The sequence below is a fragment of the Schistocerca cancellata genome, unplaced genomic scaffold (genome assembly GCF_023864275.1).
Source record: "Schistocerca cancellata isolate TAMUIC-IGC-003103 unplaced genomic scaffold, iqSchCanc2.1 HiC_scaffold_754, whole genome shotgun sequence".
In the NCBI taxonomy this organism is placed as follows: domain Eukaryota; kingdom Metazoa; phylum Arthropoda; class Insecta; order Orthoptera; family Acrididae; genus Schistocerca; species Schistocerca cancellata.
In genome coordinates this window covers 7,840,139-7,860,338 of record NW_026046765.1, presented here as the reverse complement: position 1 = coordinate 7,860,338, position 20,200 = coordinate 7,840,139, and positions in this window count along the sequence as shown.

Below are 20,200 nucleotides of genomic sequence, written 5' to 3'. Positions count from 1 at the left end.
GACAGTTTATTCACAATGACACGTTTGGCGACATCTGAAGTCTGTTTATAGCGACGCGGGTGCGCATTCCGACATAGGGCGGACATGTAGTTTTTCACCTTTACGCATGCGCCTGCGCTCCACAGATAGAACAGTAGCTCCAGAGGGCGCGGGTTTGATAGAGGACGCTCCTGTGAAGGAGACCAATGCGCGAGCTTTTTCGCGCCAATTTTGTGCTATAAAGTTGACTCCGGGAACCTGCGGTCTCCGAATGGATCAAACGTCTCTGAGTACTATGGGACTTAACATCTGAGGTCATCATTCCCGTAGAACTTAGACCTACTTAAACTTAACTAACCTGCGCCCGTAGCGTTCGCGTGGTTCTAGACTGAAGCGCCAAGAACCGCTCGGCCACAACGGCCGGTTTTGCAGTCTCCAGTGGCGGAGACTCCCCTGAAGATGGCTGGACGATTGGCAGCCGAAATATCGTGGCAAGACGTCAACGTGATCCGGCTGCAATCCCGAAATCTCATCGAACATTCAGTACGCCGGGAAAACTTCTAGAATAACCCAGTCATTATCATCATCATCAGCCAATTCAATCATTAAATGATGTGGCCTCTTCGAGTCGTGGATTCAGGTAGGCTTTTAGCAGTCTTCTCCAAGTGGGACGGTCTTGGGCAGTTCTCTGCCAGGTGTTACCAGCGATCTTATTGATGTCTTTGTCCAACCTGTCTGGTGGTCTTCCCCTAGGCCCCCGGTGCTGACTCGGACTCTACTCCAGTACTAGCTTCGTCCATCTGTTGTCTTTTCTTATTGCGACGTGGCCAGCCCACTGCCATTTCAAGGAACCTACTCTCTCTAAGATGTCATTAACCTTCGTCACAGACCGGATGTCATCTGCCCTTTTCCTATCCTTTCTCGTATACCCCAGCATTGATCTCTCCATGGCTCTCTGTGCTGTCCTAAGTTTCCCTTTTGTAAATGAGTTCAGTGCCCATGTCTCGCAGCCATACGTCATCACAGGATCAAATACTGCTTTCTTCAGATTTACAGGCATTTTTTATCTGAATACTGTTGAATTCTTCCCAAATGCTTGCCAGCCAAGCTTGATGCGTCGATAGATTTCTGGCCTTATATCTCCCTTCATATTTATAATCTGGCCAAGGTAGACATATTCACTGACCTCTTCTAATAGACTGACCTTGACTTTCACATCTCCAGCTGGGACCCATTTGTTGGACATTACTTTTGCTTTGGAAAGGTTCATGTTCAAGCCAACCAGCTGACATTCCGAAGGAGAATAATAATAACGCAGTACTTTCCAATAATATATATACTAAGATGGTATATGTTCTTTCGGACATGTCCGAGAGAACAGATACCATCGGTGACCATGCAGCTCGTTAGAATGAAATTACAATGAAATGAACACCCTTAGCTGCTTACAGGCGTTGACATACGTCGACGGGGACGGAATGCACAAACAGTGCCCGAACTGTTATGGGAATCGGCAACGCGCTGCGAGTAATGAGTATAATGGACGGGGGCACTACGAATGCAGTGCGGGACAATACGTTGTGAATGTGGGTTTCTCGGGAGGCGTGCCAAAGATAAATCCCTGCAGTCGCGCTATCCTCTGTGTCCTCGGTGGCTCAGATGGACGCCGGCACGGTAGCTCAGCGTGTTCGGCCAGAGAGCTGGTTGGCCTCTGTAATAAAACACTGAGTGCAAGGATCAACCACCGAACTTGAACAGGATGTCTTGCGACCTCCGCAACGACCAAACATAACGATAAAAAAAAGGATGGATAGAGTGTCTGCCATGTAAACAGGAGAACCCGGGTTCGAGTCCCGGGCAGGGCACACAATTTTCATCTGTCCCCATTGACGTATGTCAACGCCTGTAAGCAGGTAAGGGTGTTTATTTCATTGTAATTAGTTTCCAATAAATTTGTGTAACATGAACTATGGGAATATAAAAGGTTAATGGGAAACAAAATACACAGTATTAGGGGAATTTGAAAATAGTTCACAATCAGTTTATTTAAAATTTAAAAATAATACAACAGTCATAGTTGTCCAACAACGAATCTTGTATAGTTGGAATAAAATTTTTGAGAGTACAATATCAGTAGAAGTTACGACGAGATAAGAATAACGGTTACAAAAATAATTCTATACACGTTTATCCAGTGTGTACGAGCTGATGGATTTGGTAGAGCGGGAGCGGCCGGCGCCGGCGCGTCAATCAGCGAGCCGCGAGGCGCCAAGGGGGCGGCGCGGGGGCGGCGCGCCATCAGCTGGCCACCAGCAGCACCAGCAGCGACGCGGACAGCAGCAGCGGCAGCGACAGCGGCGCCGCCGGCGGCCGGGGGCTGCGCGAGGGCCCGCCGCGCGTGCTCGCGCCCACCTCTGCTGGAACAGGCGGCAGGCCGGGGGAACAGTGAACAGTGACAGCACGAGCATCCCACCCTAGGTACACTGCGGACACGTCTCTACCACTGTGCAGGGTGAACCACCTAGAACTTGCAACGTAAACATTGTGGAAACAGGAAGTGCTCTTGATGTACTGTTTTCACTGAATGGATCTGTAGCCAAGGGCTCGTACTGTTAGCCAGTCAACAGAAATGGGAAGTGCTCTTGATGTGCGGTTTTCACTGAATGGATTTGTAGTCAAGGGCTCGTACTGATAGCCAATCAACGCAAATGGGAAATGCTCTTGATGTGCGGTTTTCACTGAATGGATTTGTAGTCAAGGGCTCGTACTGATAGCCAATTAACGCAAATGGGAAGTGCTCCTGATGTGCGGTTTTCACTGAATGGATTTGTAGTCAAGGGCTCGTACTGATAGCCAGTCAACAGAAATGGGAAGTGCTCTTGATGTGCGGTTCTCACTGAATGGATTGGTAGTCAAGGGCTCGTACCGATAGCCAATCAACAGAAATGGGAAGTGCTCTTGATGTGCGGTTTTCACTGAATGGATTTGTAGTCAAGGGCTCGTACTGATAGCCAATCAACGCAAATGGGAAATGCTCTTGATGTGCGGTTTTCACTGAATGGATTTGTAGTCAAGGGCTCGTACTGATAGCCAATTAACGCAAATGGGAAGTGCTCCTGATGTGCGGTTTTCACTGAATGGATTTGTAGTCAAGGGCTCGTACTGATAGCCAGTCAACAGAAATGGGAAGTGCTCTTGATGTGCGGTTCTCACTGAATGGATTGGTAGTCAAGGGCTCGTACCGATAGCCAATCAACAGAAATGGGAAGTGCTCTTGATGTGCGGTTTTCACTGAATGGATTTGTAGTCAAGGGCTCGTACTGATAGCCAATCAACGCAAATGGGAAATGCTCTTGATGTGCGGTTTTCACTGAATGGATTTGTAGTCAAGGGCTCGTACTGATAGCCAGTCAACAGAAATGGGAAGTGCTCTTGATGTGCGGTTTTCGCTGAATGGATTTGTAGTCAAGGGCTCGTACTGTTAAGCAGTCAACAGAAATGGGAAGTGCTCTTGTTGTGCGGTTTTCACAGAATTGTTTTCTAGTCAAGGGCTCATACTGTTAGCCAATCAACAGAAATGGGAAGTGCTCTTGATGTGCGGTTTTCACTGAATGGATTTGTAGTCAAGGGCTGGTACTGATAGCCAATCAACGGAAAAGGGAGGTGCTCTTGATGTGCGGTTTTCACTGAATGGATTTGTAGCCAAGGGCTCGTACTGTTAGCCAATCAACGGAAATGGGGGGTGCTCTTGATGTGCGGTTTTCACTGAATGGATTTGTAGTCAGGGGTTCGTACTGATAGCCAATCAACGGAAATGGGAGGTGCTCTTGATGTGTGGTTTTCACTGAATGGATTTGTGGTCAGGGGTTCGTACTGATAGCCAATCAACGGAAATGGGAGGTGCTCTTGATGTGCGGTTTTCACTGAATGGATTTGTAGTCAAGGGCTCGTACTGTAAGCCAGTCAACAGAAATGGGAAGTGCTCTTGATGTGCGGTTTTCACTGAATGGGTTTGTAATCAAGGGCTCGTACTGTTAGCCAATCTACAGAAATGGGAAGTGCTCTTGATGAGCGGTTTTCACTGAATGGATTTGTAGTCAAGGGCTCGTATTGTTAGCCAATCAACGGAAATGGGAGGTGCTCTTGATGTGCGGTTTTCACTGAATGGATTTGTAGTCAAGGGCTCGTACTGATAGACAATCAACGGAAATGGGAGGTGCTCTTGTTGTGCGGTTTTCACTGAAGGGATTTGTAGTCAAGGGTTCGTACTGTTAGGCAGTCAACAGAAATAGGAAGTGCTCTTGATGTGCGGTTTTCACTGAATGGATTTGTTGCCAAGGGCTCGTACTGTTAGCCAATCAACAGACTGTAGTAACAGGTAGGACGTGTATTTTTTGTGCAAACATAAGCTTTCTTAAATGGAACACTGCCTCTTGACATTAACAAACTAAGAATAGGGTAAATTATCATGTCAGTGATGTTTATTGCAGTACTCTAATGAAAGGTTGCCGTGCTGTTGTAGGCGCTACAGTCTGGAACTGTGCGACCACTACGGTCGCAGGTTCGAATCCTGCCTTGGGCATGGATGTGTGTAATTTCCTTAGGTTAGTTAGGTTTAAGTAGTCCTCAAAGAATACCTAAGAAATAATTAAAGAATAAAGTCCTGACTCAGACTCCGTACACCCCCCTGTTCCCCCAGGGCATGGACTTTCCAGCCCCCTCACTGCTGGAACCCGCCATGTTTTAGGAGTACGTTGGGTGGGGGAGGGGGGGGGGGCAGTACATAATCACCGGACTTGACAACGCACCAATCATGACTTTAGATACAGATATAGATTGGTATAGGCTCAGAATAGGATATAATTAGATTAGCATAAAACTGCAGCGCAAAGTCATCGGCCAGTACAGTGCCAGGGGCACTCCCATTGCGATTAGCTCAGTGTGAATGGCCAGCAAAATTAGGTTTGTTTCTTCTGGCACACCTGTGACGCTGCAGGTAGAGTAGTCCTAGTAAGATGTTAAAAGTAGTATCAAAGTCTAACAGTAGTAGAAAACTCAATCCAATTATCATAACAACATGCGTAGTAAATAACAGTAGAATTGTCCCCAAATGGCGAAGGCATTATAGTATTAAGGGGGGTAGGACGTGAAACTGGCCGACTTGGAGCAGGAGAGTCACCACAGGACATTTTAATTTCTACTGTCTATAATTTTACAAATAATTGCATAAAACTATGTCATCATGGCCAGGAAGGATTGAGGACTCTCACTCATCGCAGTGGAAGTTAAAAAACGTAGCAAAATAGCTTTTTTTACATGTGAAATTTTATCATTTTTTTCACTTATTACTGGCTGCATTTGTTGTTATAAGTACACTTTTCTTCCTAAGTAAGAGAGATTTTTCGATGAATTCTTCATAGAATACAAACAGTAGTTACAGCTATATGAAACTCTACAATTTTCCAAATCCATTAAAAAACTGTGGAAAAAATTGAGATAATTAACTATAAAACTTGAGTTTTTTCTAAACATGAAGTTTAAAATGTAACAGTTCATTCATTTTTTCATAAATTAAATAGCTTATAGAGTTTCATACACGTGTAACTATGGTTTGTGTAAAAGTCATCGAAGAATCTCTCTCAGTTAGGAAGAAAACTGTACCTATAGCAACAAATGCAGTCAGTAGTAAGTGAAAAAGTGATGAAATTTCACATGTCAAAAAATGTGTTTTGTTACGTTTTTGAGCTTCCACTGCTACGAGTATGAATGCTGAATCCTTCCTGGTCATGCTGTTTAGGTTTTATGAATTTATTTGTAAAAGTATAGACAGTGGAAATTAAAGTGTCCTGTGGTGCCTCTCCTGCTCCAAGTCGGCCCGTTTGACGTCCTAACCCCCTTAACCTGTAGTGTTAGAAAGTAAAAGCTGCAGATTGTCAATTGCAATAGTTAGAAATAGGACCTACTAATGTACTTAGGTAGTAGGTTAATTTGTATAATTATAACGATTGAATAAAGATTTAAAAAAAAGTTCTAGGGGACTGATGACCTCAGACGTGAAGTCCCATAGTGCTCTGAGCCATTTGAACCATTTTTTTTCTAAAGAGGGACGTTTACGAGATATCACCTACACTTGTTTGTCCCTTTCGGTCTGCTTAGTTGCTAGGTACGATGTTGTTATGTTTGCCTAAAGCGTGCTTCTCTGTTCCTTGAGTCCATTGCGACTTTCTAGTCAATGTGTGACAGCCAAAGCAGTCGGTCGGTCGTGAGTGGACGACGGGACACCAGTTCAGAAAAAGCCGACCCGTTAATGGTGTATGGAGAGTGTGGGAAGAATTCAGTTCGTTCCTGTATGGCATATCCATGAAGGTATCCTAATAGACGTCTACCATATCGGCATTTACTTATAAACCTCTTCAACCGGTTACGTGAAAGTGGTAGTGTAACACCTAGACAACGTAACAAAAGGAAACAACTGACGACAGGAGACGGCGAAATTAATGTCCTTGCCGCTGTTGCAGTTGATCCGCTCGTTAGCTTCTTACCAATCGCACGAGCGACTGTCGTGAGTCAGGCAAGTGTCCTACGCATTCTCCATCGAAATACACACTTCAACAAAAGTTTTGCATCACCTCGGTTCCGAGTGTTCAGAAACCTGTACAGAGAAACCGAATATAGATCAACATGGACATCATTTGCGCCCTTTTTATTGCACATGAAAACCACACATTCATTGTGGGCTAGCGGTTCTAGGCACTTTAGTTCGGGACCGCGCTGCTGCTACGGTCGCAGGGTCGAATCCTGCCTGGGGCATGTCTGTGTGTCATGTCCTTAGGTTAGTTAGGTTTCAGTAGTTCTAAGTCTAGCGGACCGATCGCCTCAGATGTTAAGTACCGTAGTGCTCAGAGCCATTTGAGCCATTTTGAAAACCACACATTGCATGTTGTACCAACATACAGCGAGACCTTCAGAGGTGGGGGTCCAGATTGCTGTACACACCGGTACTTCTAATACCCAGTAGCGCGTCCTCTTGCACTGATGCATACTTTTATCCCTCGTGGTATGCTATCCACAAGTTCATCAAGGCACTGTTGGTAGATATTGTCCCACTCCTCAACGGCGATTCGGCGTAGATCCCTCACAGTGGTTGGTGCGTCACGTCGTCCTTTTTCCTATTTTATCCCAGGCATGTTCGATAGGGTTCATCTCTGAAGAACATGCTGGCCACTCTAGTTGAGCGATGTCGTTATCCTGAAGGAACTCATTCACATGATAAGCACGACGGGGGAGCGAATTCTCGTCCATGAAGGCGAATGCCTCACCAATATCCTACTGATATGGTTGTATTATCAGTCGGAGGATGGCATTCATGTATCGTATAGCCATTACGGCGCCTTCCGTGACCACGAACGGCGTACGTCGGCCCCATACAATGCCACCCCAAAACAGCAGGGAAGCTCCACCTTGCTGCACTCGCTGGACAGTGCGTCTAAGGCTTTCAGCCTAATCGGGTTGCCTAAGAACACGTCTCTGACAATTGTCTGTTTGAAGGCATACGCGACACTCATCGGTGAAGAGAACTTCATGCCAATCCTGAGCGGTCCATTCGGCACGTTTTTGGGACCATCTGTACCGCGCTGCATGGTGTCGTGATTGCAAAGATGGACCTCGCCATGGACGTCGGGAGTGAAGTTGCGCATCATGTAGCCTGTTGCCCTCAGTTTGAGTAGTAACACGACGTTCTGTGGCGGCACGAAAAGCATTATTCAACATGGTGGCGTTGCTGTGAGGGCATATCACGGACAGTTCCTGTCTCTCTGTATCTCCTCCATATCCGAACAACATCGCTTTGGTTCACTCCGAGACGCCTGGACACTTCCCTTGCTGAGACCCTTTCGTGGCACAAAGTAACAATGCGGACGCGATCGAACCACGGTGTTGACGGTCTACGCAAGGCTGAATTGCAGACCACACCAGCCGTGTTCCTCCTTCCTGGTGGAATGACTGGAACTGATCGACTGTCGGACCCCCTCCGTCTAATAGGCGCTGGTCATGCGTGGTTGCTTACGTCTTTGGGAGGGTTTAGTGACATCTCTAAACAGTCAAAGGAACTGTGTCTGCGATACAATATCCACAGTGAATGTCTGTCTTCCGAAGTTCTAGGAACCAGGATGATGCAAAACGTTTTTTGATGTGTGTATGTTCATTTCCTATCAAATCTCCCTTAAGAGCTGCCTGGAAATTATAACGAGAATGTGCTTTAGGACAGTAGAGTGCAAATGCGTCATGTATCTTGTTTAGTTATGAAGCCGCATTTACCAGTCATGGCCAGGTAAAACGCCGAACATTCCACTATTAGTCTGTTGCCAATACCCGTTGGCTTCGTCAGATGGAACGTCAGCGTCCGTGTAGTGTAAACTTGCGGTGTGGGTATGGGATGAACCATCAGCTCACAGGCCCGTTTTTCATAGAACACTGAACACACTCAAGTATCGCAGTCTCGTAACCGTCCATCTTCCACGGACGCTAGAAGACGTTCCTCTGCATACGAGCAGTAACCTGTGATAGCGATATGATGTCATTCCAGCCCATAGTGCACGAAGTACTACAGCATGTCCTCACGAATTGTTTTGAAATTGTTGGACTGGACGCAGAGGACCTGCACCATGGCTAGCCATTTCCCTTGATTTCACACATGTAAACCTTTTTTGTGGGGAAAGATGAAATACGCTGTCTACAAGGACATACCAATTGCACTTGATGATATGTAACGATGTATTACTGACGCCTGCCCGGATAGCTCCACTGAAATGCTCGCACATGTGCAGCAGTCATTTCATACCAAACAGGGAGCGTTATTGCCGCTGATGATGATGATTCTGAACATAGCCTGTGATGGTCATTTGTCTCGTTACTGGTCTGAATCCTCGTAATCAGTGTATGCACTTACGTTGTTCTTTAGTGTCTGTTGCCACAGGTAGTGTACAAGTGTCAGTGGTTCAAATGGCTCTGAGCACTATGCGACTTAACTTCTGAGGTCATCAGCAGCCTAGAACTTAGAACTAATTAAACCTAAGGACATCACACACATCCATGCCCGAGGCAGGATTCGAACCTGCGACTGTAGCGGTCGCTCGGATCCAGACTGCAGCGCCCAGAACCGCCGGCCACAAGTGTCAGTGTCGAGCCTTTTCAAAATAGGGTATCTCGTAAATGACTCGCATTAGAATCCTGCAACAAATATCACCGACATTCTAATTTACCGCTCTTCTAGTCTGTTAATGTCAATAGCTGCTGTTAAATTGTGTGTCAGCACAAAAATACACTCTCTAAGTAATGTCACAGTCTGTTGATCGGTTAACAATACGAGCCCCCGATTATGAACACATTCTGTGAAAACCGCAGATCAATAGTACATTCCATTTTGGCAATATTTGCGGGAAAAGTTTGTCATTCACCCTGTATAAAGCAAAAGTCGTTGTTTAACGTTGTTACCAAACTTCGTGAAAAGTTCTTGAGCGATTTACTTCATATTTTTATTCGATGCTCCAACCCAATGGCAATTATAAGAGTCGAGGGACATGAAAGGGAAGCAGTGGTTGGCAAGGGAGTAAGACAGGGTTGTAGCCTCACCCCGATGTTATTCAATCTGTATATTGAGCAAGCAGTAAAGGAAACAAAAGAAAAATTCGGAGTAGGTATTAAAATCCATGGAGAAGAAATAAAAACTTTGAGGTTCGCCGATGACATTGTAATTCTGTCAGAGACAGCAAAGGACTTGGAAGAGCTGTTGAACGGAATGGATGGTGTCTTGAAGGGAGGATATAAGATGAACATCAACAAAAACAAAACGAGGATAATGGAATGTAGTCGAATTAAGTCGGGTGATGTTGAGGGTATTAGATTAGGAAATGGGACACTTAAAGTAGTAAAGGAGTTTTGCTATTTGGGGAGCAAAATAACTGATGATGGTCGAAGTAGAGAGGATATAAAATGTAGACTGGCAATGGCAAGGAAAGCATTGATGAAGAAGAGAAATTAGTTAACATCGAGTATAGATTTAAGTGCCAGGAAGTCATTTCTGAAAGTATTTGTGTGGAGTGTAGCCATGTACGGAAGTGAAACATGGACAGTAAATAGTTTGGACAAGAAGAGAATAGAAGCTTTCGAAATGTGGTGCTACAGATGAATGCTGAAGATTAGATGGGTAAATCACATAACTAATGATCAGGTATTGAATAGAATTGGGGCACAACTTGACCAGAGGAAGGGATCGGTTGGTAGGACATGTTCTGAGGCATCAAGGGATCACCAGTTTAGTATTGGAGGGCAGCGTGGAGGGTAAATATCGTAGGGGGGGACCAAGAGATGAATACACTAAGCAGATTCAGAAGGATGTAGGTTGCAGTAGGTACTGGGAGATGAAGAAGCTTGCACAGGATCTAGCATGGAGAGCTGCATCAAACCAGTCTCAGGACTGATCACCACAACAACAATGTAATAAACAGTCAGGCAGCTATATGTGTTTTTAAACAAGTATGTAGAGTTTTTATGTTAAAACCAACTGCGAGAAAGAAAATCCTAGAGTATGCTGTGTTAAAAAAAGTAGGGTTTGCAACTTTCTCACAGTTCGTTTTAAGTACCATAGCAGAGGATTTAACCATTAGACGCTAACGTCCACTAGTCTAATACATCAAACTAAATATTAGTTTCCAGAATGAGATTTTCACTCTGCAGCGGAGTGTGCGCTGATATGAAACTTCCTGGCAGATTGAAACTGTGTGCCCGACCGAGACTCGAACTCGGGACCTTTGCCTTTCGCGGGCAAGTAATCTACCAACTGAGCTACCGAAGCACACGCCCGGTACTCACAGCTTTACTTCTGCCAGTACCTCGTCTCCTACCTTCCAAACTTTACAGTAGCTCTCCTGCGAACCTTGCAGAACTAGCACTCCTGCAAGAAAGGATATTGCGGAGACATGGCTTAGCCACAGCCTAGGGGATGTTTCCAGAATGAGATTTTCACTCTGCAGCGGAGTGTGCGCTGATATGAAACTTCCTGGCAGATTAAAACTGTGTGCCCGACCGAGACTCGAACTCGGGACCTTTGCCTTTCGCGGGCAAGTGTTCACGAAAGGCAAAGGTCCCGAGTTCGAGTCTCGGTCGGGCACACAGTTTTAATCTGCCAGGAAGTTTCAATATTAGTTTCTTTGCCTTGTAAGCATTCTTCTGCCAACTATCTGATCGCCATTAGACTTTGGTGAATCGTTCTGCGCGCACTCGCAAAGATTTCCGTGGGTGCTGAGAACCACATATCATCGGTAAGGGTTGAATTTAAAACTAGGCGACACAAAAGCTTAAATCAGGAATGTCCACAGCAATTTCGGTCGAATTTTGTAAACTCATGACTCATTATGTGTGTAAAACTAATGTGATTATAAGCTAATCGTACCACAAATGGAGTGGAGGTGACGATGAGAAGGGATGACGTATAGAAACGTCCGTAAACAGTCTGTGAGTATTCCTTCCTGCACTTTGTTGACTTGATATTAGGGTTACAGGTCCCCGCGTTCACGCGGATATGTCCTCGTCTTCCATGTTTAATATAGCTTCCGCGTACATTTGTAACGCCGGAAATGCATATCCTCTTATTTCCATCTAGTGTACTGCAATTTTTTTTTCCTTGCTTTGTTACCTCAAGATATGACATTTCTGTCTCTTTGTATATTGTAATAGTTTTACTATTTGTATATTTATGCATTTAGGTCGATGTATAATTGGTTTGTTTCGTAAATATTATTTGTATTTTTACGCTGGGTCTTGCCTAGGGAAAACTGCTATCGAACGATTACGTCGATAGGTCGTGTGAAGAATCAAAGTGTGTAGGATCTTTGGTAGTGTTAACTCTGCCGCGTGGAGCGCGGGCTGAGCAGAAGGAGTGTGGCGGGAGTAGCGAGTGGAGCAGGTGTGTTGTGTGACGCTCCCGCGAATTGCCGCGCTTTCGGGGTTTGGCAGCATGTAATTGCGCTCGACTTGCGATGATAGTTTCTGACATGGTGTCGCGGACGGGAAACATTAACTAGCGTACATCAAGAGCCCGTTTCGTCTGGTGACCGTGTCGAGAAGAAGGCGCGCCAACATCCAGCTTCTGCAACAGCGACGGCCGACAATGAGTGACTGTCGCCACCTCCTCGACCGACGGCTTCAAATCTTCAATCAACCGACAAGGAAGACTGGACGCACGTAAAGTTTTAGAACTGTATGGCAGACCTCAGCTTTTCAAACTGTACCATTTTCGTAACTATAATAACAGCAACTTAGCATGAACCTTTGTTGCTCATTGTCCCAATTGCATTACCAAGCAGGGTCCCTTCCTTTTCCGAAATGAACCCGAGTGTCGTTGAAATTTAAAGGCCAGCACTAAGGTAATATAGCTAATTCTATTTCACTGCTTTAATTTCAAAGTTCAGTTAGCTGGCTACAATATTCAGATTACACAAGCACAAATTAAGAGTGCGAGTTTTGTTATCGTATTTTAGCTTACCTGTGACTGCAGCTCAGCTTGGTACGTACTAAATTTTACTATTGTTAATTGTTCAGAATCATTTGATTCAAGTTCAAAGTTAAATCTCTTATTTCTAAATTGCGTAGATTCAAATAGCTTTTGAAATGATTGTTGAGGTAGTCCAAGACTAACCATGTTTTACTGAATTTCGATGTGCTTCAGAAAGAAAGCTCACTATTAACTTCAGTCACTGAATTAACTTTCGATTTTCCGGTTTTATTAATTCTTTTGCTAAATTAAGTCAGAGTGTAGCGAAATTTATTACTTCTGACAAACTTTCAGTTTTCACACTACACGTGTCAACCTTCAGTTGCCACGTTTCTAGTGCTAATTATATGTGTAATAACCTTTCTTTTTCAGTTACTATAGTAATTGTCCTTAGGACTGGCGACCGTGATTTCCCCCAAATCTCAAATACCTAATTACCGCTAGTTAATTGTTAACGTAACGGCTGCACATTTACTTTCTTTATTAACTTTACCCCTTTTCAAAATTAATTTCCACCAGTTTCATTAGCACATTCCCTTTCATCTAGATGTAACCCTTTCCTCCCTCTTTACCGACAGGTTAACTTCGGTGACGATTGCTTTTCCAAAACTCCCATTAGGTACACGCGGTTTCATTTTTCACTGTCATTAAGGTCGGTAAGTGAGGGGGAGGTTACACATTTTTGCAATTTCTGCTGATGTCCGCATTTTTTAGTTTTGGGAATGAGGATGTTTTGATATTTGTTTCCTTCTCGTATCTTCACAACAATTTTTGCACTTTTTACTTCGGTCATTGAATTACATAATTTGTTTTTAGCTTAAAATCGATCTGTTAAGCTCATAAAATCTAAAATATCGATTTATATTGCGTGGAAATCATATTTCTATCTTTTTAGCTTCGAGATAGCTGCTTCGACCGTAGGCAGTATCAGTGGTCAACCGATATCTGAGATGTCTACGTGCTCTTTGGTTCTGTGTGGTACATGTGTTTTTAGCAAACTTGATCATCATCTAGTTGCATGTTTACTTTCCGCTTTCATCTTATTGTGTAATCTTCGTGGTTTTAAAATGTAACTTATGACAGAAAAATATAGTTCAGTTTCGTAGTACATTTATGGTTATTCAAATGGTTCAAATGTCTCTGAGCACTATGCGGCTTAACATCGGAGGTCATCAGTCCCCTAGAACTTAGAACTACTTAAACCTAACTAAGCTGAGGACATCACTCACACTCATGCACGAGGCAGGATTCGAACCAGCGAACGTAGCAGTCACGCGGTTCCTGACCGAAGTGCCTAGAATCGCTCGGCCACAGCGGCCGGCTCGCACGTTGTGCACTACAACGTAACACACAGTTGTACAACTTAAACCATAAAATTTTCTTTCAGCGAAGGATAACTAAACAGTGGACGCATCTGTAACAACATTTCTAAATGTATTTAATGCGATAGGTGAGCACTGGATGTCACCATACATGAAAACGGACCTGTGCGCAACATTGGAACTCATCACAGCCCAGTTTACACGGGTGGAGGAAAGGCCCTTGTATGGAACAATAAACCATACACTCCTATTAATAAGACTCGTAGATCAGTATATTGTGTGCATGCTTGTAGAGTGCGTCAGTACAGGTTGGTGTAAAAACTCATTCACACTTCTAGGTGGGTTAACTGGCGGACATAACGTTGGTTAATAATAATGATAGTTATAATAATAATTATGATTATAATAATAGTAACAGGAATTTATTATTATTATATGTGTCTCAATGGCCTGGTGCAAATATTTCAATTAGACACCGCTGTGGAGGCTTGCGCTTCCTAGTATACTGAAGGGCGAAAGAAACTGGTATACCTGCCTAATACCATGTAGGGTCCTCGTAAGCCCCCAGAAGTGCCGTAACACGGCGTGACGGACTCCACGTTTGATGTAGCAGAGGGCATTGAAACAGGGCTGTCCATAAATTCGTAAGAATACAAGGGGGTGAAAATCTCTCATGAACAGCTCGTTGCCAGGCATATTGTTCATGTCTGGGGATTTCGGTAGCCAGCGGAAGTGTTGAAACTCATGAACTCAGAAGAATGTTCCTGGAGCTACAGCGTAGCAATTCTCCACGAGTGGGATGTCCTATTGTCCTGTCCGTCGGCATGCACAATGGACATGAATGGATGCTGGTGATCGGACAGAGTTATTACGTGCGTGCCACCTCTCAGAGTAGTATCTAAACGTGTCAGGCATGCCATATCACTCCAACTGCACACGCCCCACACCATTGCAGAGCCTCCACGAGCTTTAACAGTCCTCTGTTGACATGCAGTGTCGAGGGTTTCATGACGGTTTCTCCACACACGTATACGTCCATCCGCTCGATACGATCTGAAATGAGACTCGTCCGAGCAGACAACATGTTTCCAGTCATCAACAGTCCAATGTCGGTGTTGACGGGCCTAGGCGAGGCGTAAAGCTTTTTGTCGTACCGCCATCATGGGTACACGAGTGAGCCTTCGGCTCCGAAAGCCCATATCGATGGTGTTTCGGTGAATGTTTTGCACGCTGGAAGCTGTTGATAGCCCAGCGCTGAAATCTGCTGCCATTTGCGTAAGAGTTGCACCTCTGTCACGTTGAACGATTCTCCTCAGTCGTCGTTCGTCCCGTTCTTGCAAGATATTTCTCCGGCCGCAGCGATTCCTGCTGTTCACGGTACACTCGTGAAATGGTCGTACGGGAAAGTCCCCACTTCATCGCTGCCTCGGAGATACTGCGTCGCGTCGCTCGTGCGCCGACTATAACACCACGATCAGACTCACTTAAATCTTGACAACCTGCCATTGTAGCAGCAGTAACCGATCTAACAACTGTGTAGTCTTATAGCGGCGTTGCCGACCGCACTGCGATATCTTGCCTGTTTAGATATCTCTGTGTTTGAATACGCATTCCGATACCAGTTTCTTTGGCGTTTCAGTGTATATCACCGTTATCCAACTGGGGAATGGGGACCTACAGTTCAACGTGGAATCCGAACTACGTGTCGTTTCCGGCGCCTCCACACTTGGTTTAGAGGTGAAGGCTAGGTTAAAGCGAAGACTGAGAAACCCGTGGATCGAACGCGATTCGGTTCCGCGACCTTTAGGATTCCAGGTACGCATTTTACCCCACCTCCCACCCCTTTTTTATTTTTCTGTTAATGGTGACAACAGTTTATTACACTTTATAACGATTGAACACAAATATGCCAGTTGTTATGTTGTATCAGCATCTATAAAGGAAACATTACTGTTCTTTACTGTATTATGTGCGTATTTGTCTATGTGACTCATGCAACTCACAAATTTTACAGGTCTATTTCAGACTGCAAACCACAGGCCACAGCCGGCCGGAGTGGCCGACCGGTCTAGGCGCTACAGTCTGGAACCGCGTGACCGCTACGGTCGCAGGTTCGTATCCTGCCTCGGGCATGGATGTGTCTGCTGTCCTTAGGTTAGTTAGGTTTAAGTAGTTCTAAGTTCTATGGGACTGATGACCTCAGCAGTTAAGTCCTATAGTTCTCAGAGCCATTTGAACCATTTGAACCACAGGCCATAGGCGAACTTCAAAAGCTGATTATACACAAAACTATATGCTTAGTACCCGTATCCTACTTTATATGTTGGTACATTGGCAGCTGTTTACTAACACAGAATTTTTGTTGTTACCGAGCGAGGTGGCGCAGTGGTTAGCTCACTGGACCCGCATTCGAGAGGACGACGGTTCAAACCTACGTCCGGTCATTCTGATTTAGGTTTTCCGTAATTTCCCTAAATCGCTCCAGGCAAATGCCGGGATGGTTCCTGTGAAAGGGCACGGCCACTTTCCTTCTTCATCCTTCCCTAATCCGAGCTCATGCTCCGTCTCTAATGACCTCGATGTCGACGGGACGTTAAACACTAATATCCTCCTCCTTTTGTTGCTATAAAACAGTACTCCACCAAGCATTTCAGCATATTAAGATACATAAAACCTGATTATTTTCCAAGTAATCTCTTTTTTCATCTTCTACTCATTCCAAATGGATTTTCAAAGTTTATCCCTTTGAATCCGCCGCCGGAGTAGGCGAGCGGTTCTAGGCGCTTCAGTCTGGATCTGCGCAACCGCTACGGTTGCAGGTTCGAATCCTGCCTCGGGCATGGATGTGTGTGATGTCCTTAGGTTAGTTAGGTTTAAGTAGTTCTAAGTTCTAGGGGACGGATGACCACAGCAGTTAAGTCCCATAGTACTCAGAGCCATTTTTTGAATACGTATTCCACCTAGCAGTTGCCACAACCTCTTTCACATTTCCATATTTATCCAGTAGTTTTATGGCATCCGAGCCTCGAACACACTTGATCTGCAAATTCGGAAACTCTGCAGGTCTCTCGCTTTTGACAAAAACTGCACTCTGAAGAAATGCACCAAACTTGCGAGTGCAAACTCCTAAAATTGTCTGGGCGTAACGTTTTGCTAATCCTTCTAGCACCACTGTTCGTAATGTAGTTTGATAAGCCTCAGATCGAAAGGTGTCAGGATGTCACGTTATGAACACAGGAAATTCGCTTTGTTAAAGACAAACGCCCAACAACCTCAGTCTTGTATTCCACCAAATATCGCATCACCAAATTGGTAAAAAGATAAAAAGCAAATGCTCCAGCAATAAATGGCATCCTGAATAAATGTAACTCTCTTCCTTCCTTACTACCGGTCTCACATCCACACTACAGACAATAGTTGCCCTTGACAACATGTCCAACATCCGATATTTAGTAGCATGGCTCTGAGCACAATGGGACTTAACTTCTAAGGTCATCAGTCCCCTAGAACTTAGAACTAATTATACCTAACTAACCTAAGGACATCACACACATCCATGCCCGAGGCAGGATTCGAACCTGCGACCGGAGCGGTCGCGCGGCTCCAGACTGTAGCGCCTAGAACCGCTCGGTTTTAGTAACATGTACTGACAATAGCGTGACTCGTTAGTATACATTGAGTTTAATACGTAAACATTACCTATTTTACTGGATACAGAAAAGCCCATTTAAACTGAAATATTTGTGGCGGAATGTCAGCAGATTTCTGAATGGTACCTTGTGCAGTTCACCGACTAAGATTTTTTAAATGGAAATATTGAGTCAGCTGAAGAAGTATGTAAACACTAACTGAACCTCACTCTCGAATTAGATGTTTGTATCCTGAAATAAAATAATATAAATCGTTTTTAAATAAGTTAGGATACATTAGTTAACTAAAATGCGAAACAGTTTGATTACACACTGCGGAATAAATTAGTACACCTTTTTTGAGGTTTTCAGTTCACTCAAGATTTATTGTTGTAACAGTGCATATGGAGTACAGGAACTGATTACATTTATGCATCAGTAGCACAAGCGCTCTCTCCCCATGCTGAAATTTCCATTTTACTATGTGTTGTAGCCTCCAAGGGAGGTAACGGTTAGCCGTGCGGTCTAAAGCACACTCATCTGGCGGTGTGGCCGAGCGGTTCTAGGCGCTACAGTCTGGAACCGCGCGACCGCTACGGTGCAGGTTAGACTCCACCCTCGGGCATGCATGTGTGTCCTGATCTTAGGTTAGTTAGGCTTAAGTAGTTCTAAGTTATAGAGGACTGATGACCTCAGAAGTTAGGTCCCTTAGTGCTCGGAGCCATTTGGCACATTTGAACACTCCTCTGTTAGCAGCGGTGGGGCAAGGTAGCAGTGCCTGTGTCCCGCCTGCTTGCTTACCGCGCGCGCGAGTGTTTACTGTTTACCTTCCGCTGCGGCGAGTGTCACGTGTCCGTGTCTCGGTAGTGCCATATCGCACTCGTACCGCAAGTCCACAATTAAGATCACATTTCAAGCGGACTACGCAAGACCTCGAGCACTTGACTATGAACGTTTCATCCGGCAAGAACTTCATACTGCACCTCAAGCCATCATTGGGATCCACTTTTCTATAACAAACAGTGTCGTACACATAAAACTGATCAATGAAGAGGCGTGCACTGCCGTTGCGTGCCGACACACTCATGGACTTAAATTTAAGCATCCTGGTGGCTACAAAGGAACTGTAACGATCGACCACGCTGGATTAGGCCTTCGCACTCTGAAGGGTCTTCGAGCTGCCATTCGAAGTCCGCCCCATGTTCGGCAACGTGCCAAGCCACTTGGCTGAAGACGTGGCAAACGTTTGAGACATACCCCGTTTCAAACAGAGTGCGACAAACTAAGATTGCACTGACGAAGCATGTGCCATCCTATTTAGTAAATGGGCGGCTGCAGAGCCATTGTCATGTACGACGGACAACCGCATACTTGCGCCGGCTGTGGCCAGGAAGGACATGTCCGATCGGCCTGTACTCAGACACCAGTTGGTGAATTTCCATCCCCGGCGACAGCTACTTCACTCTCGATCACGTATGCAACGGCTGCAACCGCAACAGCTGCTCCCGCCCAGGATCGAAACACCTTATTGTGGTCAATGGTCTATGACAGTGTGGCGGACAGCATATCCCCCTCCACGACGTCATCGGCAGAATTACCTCAAGACGGTGATCAACTGTGCCACCGAGACGAGCCTAAGGAGAAGATGGCTGTCGAACCAGAAATTGTCCCGACTTCTGCCTTCCTACCAATGGAGACGGCATCAGACGATTTCCGCCCGCACTCTGACACAGAACAACATGTCCGGAAATCACGGTCCCCTCGAAAACGCAAGAAACGGCGCCGTACGCCATCCGATGACTGCCTGCTTCGGATGTGTGACCCGGACGACGATCCGGCGTCGGACGACACTCAGGACTCCACCACCACAACTCACCCTTCCCGTCACGATGCTACGGCGAATACAGTTTCTGAGCCTCGGTCTGACAACACCACTTCTGCTACTGAACATGTGCTCTGAACTGACAGCACTAATCAACAGTTACCAACTGCTGCATCTGATTCTTGGGCGGATGATGTCGAGGATGAGCCACAGCGCCCGGAGGATGCCGATGGCAGAGATTCTCCCTCGGCTGTACCCAGCACCGACCAACCACAGTGACTACGGCTGTATCGTCAGCCTCTGTGGGGCCGCCCCTGCCGCCCACACCTGGTCTCCTACACAACCCAGTAGCCGACCTGACTGACCAAACATACCGTCTAGCGACGATTAACATCAACAACATACGTGCCCGACATAACCTATCGATGCTACAGGATCTGCTCAATGCCAGCAGACTTCGATATCTGCCGCCCCGGCAGCCTGGCTTGGGTCTTCTCGCTGATCTCTGGATTAGGCTTGGTATATCGGAGAAGTCTCTGGAGGAGGCTACTAGGAAATTATTTCAGTTGTTTTGTATCTTATTCTTGTATGTACTTGTGATTCGAAGACGGATCAGTGTTTTGTGTTGGTGTTATATTTGGAGGGTTTGTTTTGGTTAACTGAACAGTCCAATAAATTGTTTCGGACTTTGATCGTTAGTCTCTTCTGCTCACGCAGACGTATCAAGTGGACTGCCTTAGCCTGTTGTGGGGTTGTGGACCACTGAGGGCTACGGCGGGGACGAAGCCTCTCCGTCGTTTCTAGGTCCCCAGTTCCATACAATGAAAAACAATACAAGGGCTGCAATGCAGGCGTTGACAACGGCATCCAGTCGATCGTACAGATGTCTAATACTGTC